Source organism: Crocodylus porosus, unplaced genomic scaffold (assembly GCF_001723895.1).
Source record: "Crocodylus porosus isolate Cpor-Errol unplaced genomic scaffold, CroPor_comp1, whole genome shotgun sequence".
Lineage (NCBI taxonomy): Eukaryota > Metazoa > Chordata > Crocodylia > Crocodylidae > Crocodylus > Crocodylus porosus.
The window spans coordinates 144841547-144856446 of NW_017728906.1; the positions used below are offsets into that span (position 1 = coordinate 144841547).

The 14900-nt window shown below is 39.8% G+C and overlaps 1 long non-coding RNA gene across 1 annotated transcript in view; it reads left to right on the forward strand.

Annotated features, from left to right (window-relative positions):
• LOC109306244 overlaps window positions 1–14516 on the forward strand; it is an 18093-nt gene extending 3577 nt beyond the window's left edge. Inside the window, exons 2-3 of the long non-coding RNA XR_002099904.1 lie at window positions 677–681; window positions 14429–14516. This is a non-coding gene — a long non-coding RNA (uncharacterized LOC109306244). The remainder of the gene's footprint in view (window positions 1–676; window positions 682–14428) is intronic.
• Window positions 14517–14900: the final 384 nt, after the last annotated feature.

A 14900-nucleotide genomic window follows, 5' to 3' on the forward strand; every position in this document is an offset into this window, starting at 1 on the left:
AGGTCTGTGTGGGACATGGGAAAGAATGGGGTAGGGAGGGTCAGGGGCAAAAATAACCCAGTCAGGGTCTTGGGAGTGGGAATAGCTTTCCCCAGGGCTGGGGTGAGCACCTGGGTTTTCTCAAGGCCAGTGCTGTGCTATGAATTAATGTAGGCATTTGCAAAATTGTGTTAATTCTTCCTAAATCAGGTTTATCCAATCGCAATCTAGTTACTGTATCTTCTCAGGTGAAATAAAGTACATGCCATTTTTGGGGTAATTTAAACCCTCTGAATGTCTGTACCTTGGGTGTTTAGATGGTGTAATGCCTGTATGCACTCTTAAGTGCCATGACTATATTGATTTAAAAGAAAAAAAGGAGAAGTTGAAGAAAACAGGTAAGTTACTAAAGGAAATTATATTTGTTCCAAATCAAAAACAAAAATAATCACAATAAACAGCTGCAGAAGGAGCTCTTTACCTACCTGAAAAACAAGATAAAGGTAGACAGAAGAGGAAGGGTGTGTAATTATGGAAGTATGTATAGGAATAACATAAGTGTGTTGGGTGAAAATAAAGAAAGCAAAGTGGGGGAGGGAGGATAACTCAAGTTACAACAAGCAAGAAGAGAAAAAAATGACAAGTGTGTCAGCCGCAGAAGAAAGAGCAAGGAAACCATGGTCTCACTGGAAAATAGAGAAGGTATAAAAAAGAAAGATGCAAAGGTAGCAGACCTTTTAATTTGCTTCAGTCTTGGCAAAGAAATTAAGCTGTGATCAGATAAGTAGAAAAAAAAAGCCCTTTTAATAATATTTTGACATTTAATTCTTAAAAGGAATCTGTAGATGTGTGGGCCAGACAGAATTAACATTAAGTAGGTACATGATTGGTTGATTACCTGAAAGCAAAGCATACAAGTAATTGAATGAATATCCAACTGGTAGGAGGTCTTAAATAGGATATTACGGGACTGTGTTCTGAGTCTGGTGCTTTAAACATTTTTATTATTGACTGGGTTACAGGAAGGGAATCTGATAAGGTTTGCAGACAAAGAAAAAGGAAAACTTTCAAATGCTTTGGAGGAGGATAAAAATTCAAAAGGTGTTATGATCAATTAGATAACTGTCTGTAGATAACAGAAAGCAATTTAGCACAGACATATGAAATTCCCCAGAATGGAAAGAAGCAAACAAGTAAATACAGAAAGGATGGGTGGTAACTCACTTGGTCTTTTGAGAAGGACAGAGGGATATGGTAGTTTGCAAGCTCAACATGAGACAATAATATGAATCAGTTCCAAAAAAACCCCACAATTCTGTGTTTTATTTGTAGAAATTTGTCTGCAAAATAAGGGATGTACTAGTATCCTTCTACTCAGCACAAGTTAGGCCTCACAGATGATGCTATCTAGCAAGTTTTCTACTCATATTTTAAGAAGGACATGGAGTAGAAGAAAGGAAGATAAAGTGATTAGAACACAAACTGTATGAGAAAAGGTTGAAAGAATTAGATATGTTTAGTTTGGGGGAAAAGAAGATTAAGACAGTTTTCAAATATGTGAAAGGTTGAAATAAAATGATGAAAAATCATTTTCCCTTCCCCCAAAGGGTAGGGCATGAGACTGTGGCTTTAAAGTAAAGCAAAAGAGATTTAGAACAAATCTTGGGGAAAATATGCTTAACTATAAAAATACGCTGCCTAGGGAAATTTTGGAATTTCTTTCATTCTAGGTTTTCAGGAAGAAACTGCATTTGCTTCTATCTGGAAAGGTTTAGGAATAGCAAACTCTGCATGTGCTCAAGGGATTAGAATAGATGATCAGTGAGGCCCCTTCCAGCCCTAAGATTTTATGATTTTATAAACATCTTTGAACTGTTTACATCCACACATAGTTCTACGAACACCACCTTTGCATCCTGTATTTTTCAAATGAGAGTGAGTTTGTATTGAACTCAGTGTGGTCAGTGTGCCTAGGCATGCTCTGTGCATATGTAATGGTTTTTAGACAATATTTAGGTGCCTTCCCAGCTGAATTCTAAATTGCAGCAGAACATAGGTAGTAATCATGCATCTAGCTGTTTGAATTGGATTTCTTCTGAACATTTGGAGCAACTTAAGTCTAGGAGCCCTGGAATTCAGGCCAAAATGCAGGAACCAAAAGGATTTTGTTGAAGTGGGAGCGGAATTGATTTGGATCACTGTTTCTGACTGTGGTGCCTAAAGTCTGCCTAATTCTTATTTAGGTATGTCTATTTGCATGTCACTTAACAGGACTGAAAATTGAACAGGATTCCAAAAGAAGTCAAACACGCAATAAGAGCAAATGGCATTTTTTTTACATAGAATTTCTCTCTGTCTGTTGTAGAAGGGATATAAACACTTACATTACAAGCCATAAACCAACTTCCCAGCAGGCATGTCTACATGTACGCATTTATTGTACATTAGCCCAATTTAAGCCATATCAAGGGAGTGTGTCTACACATACATACCCTTAATGCGCCTTAAAATGGTGAATTTAGGTTTTTCAAGCCTAAATTTGATACCTGGATAAAACAGGTATCAAATGTATGTGTGAATAGGTATGTCACATTAGCGAATGTATAGACACACTAATGCACATGAATGCAGTATATGTCTATTGACTTGGGGATAACTTTAGTCCCATGATGGTCTGCACACCCACATTATGCACATGCATGTGTAGATGCATGCCTAAATCACTTTAATGTACATTAGGCTAGTGTGAATTAAGTTTAGGCATACATAATAGCATGTGTAGACATGCCCAGTAATTAGCAAGAACTTCCCTACTGGGCATGTTACTGTATAACTGTAGGAACTTTTATGCTTTGCACTACACAACTGGAACTGGCTATTACCAAAGTCAGGATTTGGTGCCTGGTGCAAAAATTCCTTATATTTCTAAGAGGCCTTCAGTACTAAACCTGACCACTGTAACCTTTTAACTTCATGGTGGGACAGCAAGATTTATGTTCAGCAATTTTTCTTTCTTTTGTTTTTTAGCCTCAGAAATGAAATATACATGATTATTAGACAGTGTGCACAGAACTAGCTGTATTTCTTTGAGTTACTTCTGTCATTACATATTCCATCTGGTCCAGTGAAATTTATAGAATTATACAGGACTGAAAATACAACACCAGACGGTGGTCAACTTGGCATTTAGGTTTGCAAAGCATATGATGGCTTACTATTTCCGATGTTTCTTCTGTCACTTTATAGGACAAAATGAGTCATTTGCTTATTTTCTATTTCCTGTGCACATGGGTTGAGGTATAAGTCATGAAATAATGAATGTTGGGTCCACATCAGTAGATACCCATTGAGCAGTAATCTGAGTCATCCTGATTTCTCTTATTCCCTTTTCTGTCATATTTCTTTAGAATGTGCTTTAGGATTCCTTCAGATGTAATAGTGTGGTAGGAAGTTCTGCATGCTTATATGGTGGGGGTGTTGTTTGTTTTGTTCTGTTTTGGCATCGTTTGTTTGTTTGTTTTTCAATACACTTTTTGAATCTGTGTTCCCAAGTGGTTAGCCTTCTTCACTTTGCTGGTGCCTCTTTCCACTAATAGTTGATTGCCTTCCAGTTGTGAGCTGAATTCAGTGAGAGAAATGTACCTCTTGTATAATATATATATATTTTTTTTTTCCTTTGAGCCTTTTCAAACTGTATTTGTCATTTTCAGAAATCCTCAGCCTCTTTCTTCTCCAGAGTCTTTAAATTTGAAGATTTTGTATTACAAATTGCTTGTTAATGTGTAAGTGATTAGACTGCCCATAGGACTACATTGCATTTAATGTTAGCACTCCTACTATCAAATGTTATTGTTACTACATATTAGCATTAAGATCCTATGCACAGCTTACTATTGCTTGAGGATATATTAGTTAGAGAAGTGTAAGTCAAGGTTAAGTAAAAGTAAACATAGAAAACAGCAGTATGATTAGAAGGTAGCGGCCTTAGTTTGCAGAAGAACTTAGATTGAGTCTGAAAGATCCTCTCATACTAAGGACTTTGGCTCTATTGAGCAGTCCTATAAATCACTCCTTGTGACAGCACCTTCACTTGATAAGCAGTGATGAGGCACCTGGGGAAGCTAAACCAAAAATCCTGTCTGAAAGACCAGACTGTCTGGGTGCTCCAAGGTGCTCTCTGAACAAGAATGAAGAAAAAGCAATGGGATAAAAGCAGCTTTATATAATCTTTGTGACTCCTGATTTTAGCATTGGCCAGTTGTGCCCATATGAACCTTCATTTTCCTAGGAAATCCTCTTATGCTTTAGACCTGGAATGGCTACATAAGGGATACTAAAGCAGTGCCAGCTTTCTTACTGCTATGTAACTGAAGAGGGGTGACCAGGGCAACAGCCTCCAATGCTGCCTTTGCAAAGGGATGCCACAGCAGTGGCTAACTGTAACAGCCTGTGCTGACCTATGTGTCACATGTACCCCAAATGCAGATCTGTCCTGCTACTCCTACACTCTTTTGCAGAGCACAGAGGAACTATGAGAGAGCAGGATATGACTCAGAGTACCCTGACAGACATTAAAGTAAAAGTACAATGGGATCTGATATGGGATCCCAGCGACTGCACTTTCTGCCAGGAAACACATGCATGGCAGGAGGCACAATTGTGGGATCTCGCAACAGATCCCATCGTACCATATTGCCGGTGCAGAGACACACTGATCTTGAGGTCCCTTTGGTGAATCAGCAAATAACAAGCTTCTCTTCCTGTGCTCCTCCTCAATCATCTGACCAGAACTTCTAGCTGGCCTCTGATGAGATGATGAGGCTCCCAGTCATGGAAGCACATGGTGTGCTGTCTTGGTTGGGAGCCCCAAGCAGCTGAGGGGCACTTCCAGCCTCAGAAGTCATGAAAGGCACTCATGTGCTTCAGAGGCTGGGCACTAGCCACATATTCAATTAAAGGCATGATAAGGGCAGCCACAAAGTTGTTATGTATAGTTAGTGTTAATAACTTTGTGGTTTATTCCTTGTTTTATCCCATCATTGATTAAACGTGTGGCCAGGTAACTACTTAAAATATGAACAAGTTAATCACATCTTAATCATAATGTCTGTCAGGGGCCAGAGTGTCTTGAGGAGCTTGTTTCCTGTTCCACTCATCAGAATGTCAGTTACCCTTGTCCCTTTCATTTTGCTCAAGCCATACTTTTTGATCCATCAGTCACATGGACAGAGGGGACAGCTAAATACTAACAAGTTCCAGGTCTGTACTCTGCTGCTTTCCATCCTTCCTTTCCTCAAGATCCTGAACTCAGTGATCTCATAGTCATTGCTGATCAAGTTGCTATCCACTTCTATGTTCCCCATCAATTCTTCCCAGTTTGTGAGTAGCAGGTCAAGAAGAGCATAACCCTTAGTTGGCCTCTCCAACACTTGCACCAGGAAGTTGTCTCCAACACACTCCAAAACCTTCCTAGTTTGCCTGTGCATTGCTGCACTGCTCTCCCTGCAAATCTCAGGGTGACTGAAGTTCCCCATGAGAGCCAGGGCCTGTAATTGGGAAACTTCCACAAGCTGTTTGAAGAAAGCCTCATCCACCTCATCCTCCTGGTCTGGTGGTCTATAGCAGACACTTTCTACAACATCATCCTTGTTGCTCTCCCCTCTGAACCTAACCCAGACTTTCAAGAGGTCTATCTCCAGTTTTTATACCAGAGCTTTAAGGTCCAGCTCTTTTACATAAACAGTAACTTGTCCTCCTCTCCTGCTTTTCCTTTCTGAACAGTTTATACCCACCCGTGATAGTACTCCTGTCATACGAGCTATCTCACCAAGTCTTTGTTATTCCAATGACATCATAACTGTGTGACTATGAGATGACACAGGAGCTTCCAGTTCTTCTGCTTCTTTCCCAGGCTTTGTGTATTCATGTAGCGATACCTGATGTAAGAAGCTTATTGCCCTACTTTCTCAGAAAGAATGAGGCGGCTTCCCCTGTTGCTTCCTTCTGCTTGTGTTTCCTCCAGGTCACCTGCTTCCACACTTACCTCAGAGTTTTGGTGTCCACCCCCTGGCAAACCTCGTTGAAAGCCTTCTTCTCACTATGTTAGCAAGTCTTTTTGTGAAGGTGCTTTTCCCTCTCTTCATCAGGTGGATCCCATCTCTTCCCAGCAGTCCTTCTTCTTGGAACAATACCCCATGGTCAAAGAAGCCAAAGACTTTCTGGTGACAACATATGAGCAGCCATGCACTGATCTGTAAGATGTGTCCACTCCTGCCCAGACCCTTCCCCTTGACGAGAAGGATCAAGGAGAACACCACCCGAGCCCATATATCCTTATCCCTTGCACCCAGAGTTATGTAGTCACTTTTGATTTGCTCAGGAGCCTCCTGGAAGTGCCATGGGCCACTACTGGATGAGCATCACGGGGTTGTAGTCAGAGGGCCAGCCATGAATGGCGCATGCCACCTGCTACCATGGTGGCAGCAGGAGCATGGTAGCAGTGGCGGGAGCATGGCAGCAGTAAGTGTGGAGCTCCTGCAGATGCCACCAGCACTGTCAGTGGCAGGTGCAGGGGTGGTGAGCACCGACCAGGGGTTGTCAACCACACACAGATGCTGCCAGCAGCATCACCCACCTTTTTGTAGGGGGTGCATTGCTATGCTCAGGGGGTGCACGTGCGCCCAGGTGCACCTTCTATGCATAGCCCCTGGGGGCAGATGAGTGTTGTACACTATCTTAGCTCTCAGGCAGGAGATATCCTGAGACAATAGGTCAGGCCAGCAGATGGATGTGTCCATCCCTCACAGAAGGATGTCACCAACTACCACCATCCTGAATACCACCATAATGAATAATTATGTCTGTTTTGCATGGTTCATAGAATTGCTGTTCTTGTCCTCTTGGAGCCTGAAAGAGGGTGGGACAACAGAGAAGGAAACTGATATCATGGCTCTACCCTTGCACTCACCAGGTAACTAACTACCTGCACATATTATGTAATTTGCATTTCATAATGGCATCACAGATGGCAGATTATCTTCCCTTGCTTCCCCAACACAATCCAGTACTGGTCCTAAATGACTCCATATAACTGTAAACTAATAATATGCAAAGCTCTTTTGAGTGAGAACTAGACCTGCTTTGAATCATTGTCATTGAATAATTTATTTTAACAACAATATGATATTTGTTTGAATTTTTTTCTGAGTATATATTTTCACTTACAATATTATTGAGCTACATGAACAATTTTAAACATATGCATTATATCACTTGTTCTATGCATCTTTATTTTATAATTTATGTCATTCTCCACCCCGTGCTACTGATTACCCACATAATTTCTAGTTTCTTACTGTGGTTGCAAGTAGAACTAAAGCTGTATCCTAAGCAACCTAATAGCTGAAAAGATTCTGAGGGATACAAGAAGTCAAGACATCCTCCAAGAAGGAGGTTTAAGAATACAATGGGGTGGGGGGAGAGGGAGGGGAGGGATGCTTGTATGTATGTTTGTATGTTTTTATGTATTTTCTGTGCTTGTTTGTTCATCCTGCAGTAGTGATCAGTTAGATACCAGGGCATGGGGAATAATACAAAAGTATAATCAAATATAGCTCTGTAACAGAATATGGTGTGAAATACCTTCCTTTTCTGAAAAAGCCCTGAAGTTGAAATGTCTTTAAATATACATTATTATGTGCCAGGTAATTGGTGTAACGTTGATTCAGGAGTTTTTTTCCTCTTAACTGGATTCTGGTTTTAAAACAAAGTTATCACTAATCCAATGAACTAAATAAATACTATGACCTTGATGATGCATGTGACCAATAGATTTGCAATTATGCACACAGTTGCCTGCAAAATAACTGCTTATATTTTAAAATCCATTAGATCATTCTAAGTTTTACTCAGGCTGTACACATTGGTTTTGCTACTATGAAAATTTAATTGAAAATATCCCAAATTTTCTTTCTAAGGAAGAGAGAGCCATTTTTTGAAAGGACTAAAAGGTATGAACACAACTACCTTAATAGCTGAGAGGCAGCAATTTGACAGATATTCAAGAAAAAAAGTAGTTTAATTAGGCTTTATTATCTCATAATGGGCCACTACCCCACATTAATTTGTGCCATTCAGGTCTTCATTCTTCTTATGATCATTCATGCCTTCTGGGATGTAGCATCAGACTCCCCCTTTCAACTTATTTCTAGCCCATTATTTGGTGCCTACTCTTGTATGATGGTTAAATGGGTACTAATAAAATAAAGTTATTTCCCTACATGAGCAATTAATGTAAATCAATAAAATCTGGAGCAGTTTGAGCCAGAGTAAACTACTCCCAGGTGCAGTACCTACATATACTCCCACAATAGCAGAATAGTGGGGTAGTACCCAGGGCTGGTAGGAGACATGACGGGGTCAGCCCCAGGCTCTGGGTGGCAGCGTCAGGTGACAAAGGGGCTGGCTGGGGTACAAAGGTTGTAAAAGTGCAAACCATGTGGATAAGCAGCAGGCAGGAGTCTGACCCCCACCTGGCTGGGCTGACCAGGCTCAATTTATGCCCACAGTCAGTGTCTACACATGCATTTAATTGCAGTAAATTACCCTGGTGAAAAATAGTACTGTCCTAGATAGTACTATCTTACTGCCGCATTAACTAGTTTACTGTGGCCTAATACTGTTCCACATGTAGACAGTGACACTTGATACCCCACAGGTAAGCATGTGTAGACCCAACTACTGTATCAGATTTTAAGATCCCTAACCCTGTTTTTCAGCTTCCTTAGGACTAAGGGGAAGTCTGGTAACTAATTCTGATGTGCTCGACAATATTTTCTAGTGGATAGCCACAACAGCTTTCACAGCAGTGCAGGTGTTAGTAGTTGACTTGCAATAATTGTTAGTGTAACTTCGATGCCATCTGCCTTTATTACATTAGCCCACACAACAAACTAGAGATGAGGTAGTCTCTTTTGCTGCTGTTTCATTGCTTGTTAGTTTTTCTTCCTTGCTCAAGAGATCTATCAATTTTGTTTTGAAAGTGGATAAAAATGCTTAAATGAAAACCCATTTAAGATTGTTGTGTCAGGATAGGCATAACCTGACACACAGAATGAAGTGTTATGTGTTGTGGCATAGCTTGGGTACAGAAGGAGAGTGTATCCAGCTAGAGGTCACACACATGCTTCTGCTATTACTGTATTGGATATTCACTTTTAATTCAAAGATTAGCATAGTTTTGGAATGTCATTGATTCCAGTATCATAACTAAAGTCTGATGAAATTATAGACCAGTATATTGCAGTTATCCATTTTTATTAGGTACAGGATTTAGTGATGATACAGATGAACTACTTTGTAGCATAATTAATGGAAGACATATATTACACAAATTCATGTTAAGTTTTTTATATTAATTTAATTTTTCATTGCAAAAAAGATATTATTCAAATATGCTATAGTATGTCAGCTATTAATAACACAGAGATGCTGGCTGAAGAAGACACACTGGGTAGGAACAGACATTCAAAAACTTGAGGTGGATTTGAACTAAGTTACATGGGTTTCTCTAAGTGGACTAGGTTAGTTTGGGACTGAAAAGAACACAAGTTCACCCTTCAGGGTGGGTGGCAAAGAGGGGAGGATGCAGCTGCCTGCACTGGCCAAGGCCAGCAGGTTGGGTATGCTTGCTAGAGAATGCCAAAGTCAACCAGAAGCTAGCAGCTGGCCATCCCTGATTGACCAGCATGGCCCCATGCCCCAGCCCTGCCTCCTGCCAATGAAAAAATTTCCTAACTGCCCTTATTATTATTCTGAATTTGTCTAGTTTCAACTCCCAGCTATATTAAACACCCCTTTATCAAAGTACTGTGTATGAAGTTAGTTTCATGATCACTAATTTCAGAACAAACAGAGCAAAGGATATTTAGAATGTCCAATATGTTTAAGGTATTATACGTGGTTTCAAAGTGCTCCATTTGCATATTTGCTGCACTACAGGTATTTAACATGGTACTTTCATTCAGTCTGCCTCATATTCAATTTAATTCAAATGAAATTCCAGTCTACCGAATTTTATGTCATTCTATAATACTTCAAGTCATGCTTCCAGCTTTGTTGTGGACATTGGCTTCTCAGTATTTATATTACCAAAGCCCCTAAACTAGAACTAGAAAGTAATTTCTATTTGACATTACCTGGGGCATAATATAACCTTTTCCAGAAAAGATTTGCTTGAGTTAGGCTGTCTTGAGGTCCATACTATACATGATGGCATAGTTCTTCAGTTCATTTCTTTATAGTTAAAGCCAACGGCTCTTTACTGATTATTAAACTGATGTTTGGCCTTCAGTTACATATTTCTGGGTCTCTGAAATGTGACAATAATAGTAGAATCAATTAATGAGTCTGTTCAGGGCACCAAAAGCACTTCACCTATTTGCTCACTCAAGAAATCTTTGGGAAAACATTTGCATTCAAAGCAAAACTTGCATATTTTGAGTTTATTGCCAATTTTGCTTTCATTGGCATTTAATCTAAAATTTTGTAGTAGCAATAAGCAACTCTTTGAAAACAAAAACTGCTTTCTCTCTCCCCAACTTACCTATAAAAAGAAGAAAAAGCAAACCTGATAGAAAACCTAGAAGCAATTCCATTTTCTATGGCTATTTCTTCAGGAAAAACAGTTTTGAAATAAAAAAAAATACTTCATATCGTCTCACACCAACTTTATGGCTTTACTCGTTATGTAAATCTCTTATTTCCTTTTATGGCTAGTGTGGTCTGTGAAACTGTCCGTTAAGTGGTCCTATAGGTTTTTATCTTCCAGAAGCCACTGGTTATGACAGTTTAGCAATCTCTTTGTTGTTTTTGATGTGTACAGTTCCTATTCCATGTGAGACAATTCCCATCTGATATTATTAAAAGGCATTTATGAGGCAGTCAAGAGTGTTAGAAACTATGCAGATCCAGTGTCAATCACCTATGTGCCTTATTTCCACTTAATAAGTAACTATTCTTTTTTTAAACATTTTCTGTACCTCTATGGCTAAGGACAGAAATTACACATAAACCAGTATAAGTGATCGAAAACTGGTTCAAATCTGTAACACAACAGAAGTTCAGTGCCCATAAACTGCTTTCAAAATAGCCAAAACCAGTTTAAGATAAACCGGGATGCACATAATATCAGATCTAGCTGATTTAGGTTAAACTGGTTTCTTGAACTTCTGTGCCAGATCCCCTCCAGATTCAAGCTAACTCACAGTTCCTTAGCATCCCAGGATGCATTGCACCTCCACCACAAACTCTCCCTCACTGGGTGGGCAGGCCAGCCTTGGCACAAGCTATCTGATCCAGCACAACAGGGAGGCATGCTCTAGCACCCTCCCCCCACCGCTTCTGGCCTGGGTCATTGAGAGCATGTGGCTACATTTCCTGAATCAAAACTGAATGTCTGTTCACTTGCTTATCAGTCCAATCTATACAGATTAGACTAACCTGCTAAGATTTAATCAATTCGGCCTCAGTTTTTTTGACTGTCTATACTTAGCCTGACAGAGGGGGTAATAATCTGAAGCATATCCATACACTTCCTTTTTTGTTCTCTTCAGAACTTAACTTAGGTGTGATATCTATCGTATGCTGTCATCTAAAGCTGACTAGATCAGTAGCAAAGGGATATTATTGTTTATTATGAGAAACATTCTGCTTTTAAAATGTCCCATATGTCACTTTTTTTACTTCCCTGTTCATTTGTCTGTTTCACTAACTTGTTGCATTCTGTTGTACACCTTGAGGAAAATTCTCCATTTCTCCTGCTCATACCTGCTGATAAAATCCATTTTGGGATGTGGACACAGAGAATATAGCTCATATTATTTTGACAATATTACTATTTCCTTTTTGTCTGCTGACTATTCTGACTGACAGGTTCTTTGAGCGGATGTGATATCTTTTACTAGACCAATTGAGTAGTTGTATAGTAGTATAAAAGATATTACATCTACTTAAAGAACCTTGCCTACCTATGCTCTTAGATCAACATGACTACAACCAAAACCACAGCAACATATTCTGACAGAGAAATTCCCCAATCCACTAAGCCTGTGGCTAATGAAAGGGACTTACACTTTCCCCAAAAAAAGAACATATCCATAGAAAATTGATTTTCTTTTAAAATAAAGCCTCAAAAGTTTCCTTTTTAAAGTAACTTGACTCATGAAAGCAATCAAAACATTCTGCAACAAGAATTTTGTAATCTGTCGCTTATTGGTGGCCTGAAAACATCACTTTGGCTAAATCTTTTATAAAATGCTAAGGTGGTCAACTGAATAGCAAAATTGCCAAGAGTCATGTTTCCTTCCTTTGGTCGATACCACAGGCTGATGAACATTAACATAACCCTGCTAATAGTCCTGTTTGATTACCTTTTAATTTGTTGTACTATGATGAGAGTTGATTATTATGGTAAATGGTAAATTGTTTCTCATCATGATGTACTGCACATGTTATTATTACATAATCAGTTTGTATTATTAACCACAAAGGAAATGCCTGCCATATTATTTATGAAAATGGATGTCAGTTTACATTTAGTGACTTTTGTTGTAACTCTCCTGAGAGAGACATTAAAAATGTACATTCTTTGGTTCAGCATTTACTTTCAGTGGAGAAGATGCCTGGTTTAATTTTGTTCTCTCCCCACCAAGAAATTTACCTGTCACCTACTACTAAAGAGTAAACTAGCTGCAGAAGAGTTTCATCATGGAGTTTTCCATACTATCAATGCTATGCACAGAGTTCTGTTGTCTTCTATTGAACTCCTTTTGTGTGGAAAATGAAAATCAAGTCAAATATATTAGATAATTGTTTTCTATTTTGACAGTGACTTGTGAAGTTCAATTTTTCCTCTAAAAAGAGAGCAAAGTCTAATGCATGATAGAATGTACACCTTTTATACTCATTTCTATTACAAGATATGAAAAACTGGACATCATAGCATCCTGAGTAGGTATCCACATGTTAGACTGTGATATGAGACAGGATCAAGAGGAGACTGTTAAGTAGTGAAAAAGCTAGTTAGAATCAATAGACAGCTGATAAAGGCATGGTCATTTAATCTAAGACCTCCCTTCCAAAAATGTTGCAGATTCCTTTAACTTATGTAATATAGTAATGGTGTATACTAAAATTCAGAAAACTAAGTCAGACTCTCAAAACCTAGCAACTAAGTAGCCATCTGACTCTGAAAAAAAGAAAACAGACATCTAAGAAAACAGTACATGTATACATATATTCATTTTTACTTCTGATGTAGAGGTACAACCATTTTCAAGAGACACCAGGATTGCCTATATGTATTTCCATAATTAGATGTAGGAATGCAGTTTTATGACAATACTAGGCACTTTTGAAAAATCCCACTCCTTCATCTTTCTAAGCCAGGGGCACTGTTCAATTCCTTTGGTCCAGTGGGCTAGATGAGTGGTGTGCAGTTGCTCCATTGACCATGTAGGTTATATGGAGGCAGTCCACAGCCAGACTGCATCCACAGTTCAGCCCCATGCACTGAATCCAATGTACAGAGCTGGTAAACGTCCCAGACCATGCCTGTGCGGTACCTACCACATGCACACTAGAACTGGCCCCATGTGTGATGTGCAGCATATGGAGACTGTCCATAACACACCATATGCTGTGCAAAAAGACAACTGTTAGATTTGGATTCAGCCAATTGAATTTGGAGATTCGAGTCTCTTTTATGATTCGATTCGGCTGAATCGATTCAGAGCTGATTCGGAGAGATTTGGAGGTTTGGCCATAGGGTATAATGGGGAATAAATAAAATATCTATAAGCTTGTTGTTTTTTGGCTGATTCAAACTAAACTTGCAGGTCTGGTAGCCTCTGCTGAGAGCACAAATCCTGCCAAGTTTCAAGGTAATAGGTAGAGGTGGTTCTGGGAAACTGCGCTCAAAATCCTGAGAGCAAAACTCATGTCACCTGTGTGTGTTAAGCCACAGCAGGGTGAAAACTGCAGGGTTGGTAGCTCTTGCTGAGGCTATTAAAGCCTGCCAGGTTTCAAGGAGATAGGTGCAGGGGTTCTGGGAAACTGTACCTCAAACTGCTGACAAGCAAAACTCATGACATAGGTGACGCTGTGTGTGTGTTAAGGCACAGGGGCGTGAAAACTGCAGGCCTGCTGTGGCCTTCTGTGGCCACAAAGCCTGCCAGCTGTCAAGGTGCAGGGGGAGTGCAGGTTCTGGGACCCTGCACCTCTGGCTACAGGCAGGCAAAACTCAGGACATGGGTGCTTGTGAGACTGTGTGTGTGTTCAGGTATGCCCGTCCTGGTGCTGGGGCCTCTGCACAACACAGCAGTGTGCCCCCATGAGGCTTTCTCCTCCCCTATAACCTTGGCCCAAATAAAATCCAAATTATGATCCAAAGCTACCATCCCTGCCAGTTTCATCCAAAACAGACAAAAAACAACAAAGTTATAGATATTTCATTGATTTCCCATTATGCCCTAAGGCTGAATCTCTGAATCTTTTCCGAATCTTTTCCAAATTGATTTGGAAGCTCCAAATTGATTTGGAAAGCCTAAGCCTTCTAGCAATTCCATTCAGATTTGTAGATTCAGCCTCTGAATTCTCGGAATCATCTCTGAATCCAAATCGCGATCCAAAGCTTTACACAGCCCTAATATGCAGCATGTGGATCTAGTGTGGAACTGCACCCTTGGGTGGCACAGCAGGCTACATTATGGGACTCCATATCTTTTACACCACTGTTCTAAACCACTGTTTTCAAGAAAGGGAATAAGCACACGGTTGTGAATAATCAATTAGACAGCTGTAGTGGAGGTCATGTTCTTCTGAAGCATCCTGCATAAGCCAATATTTGATAGGTACGAGACCAA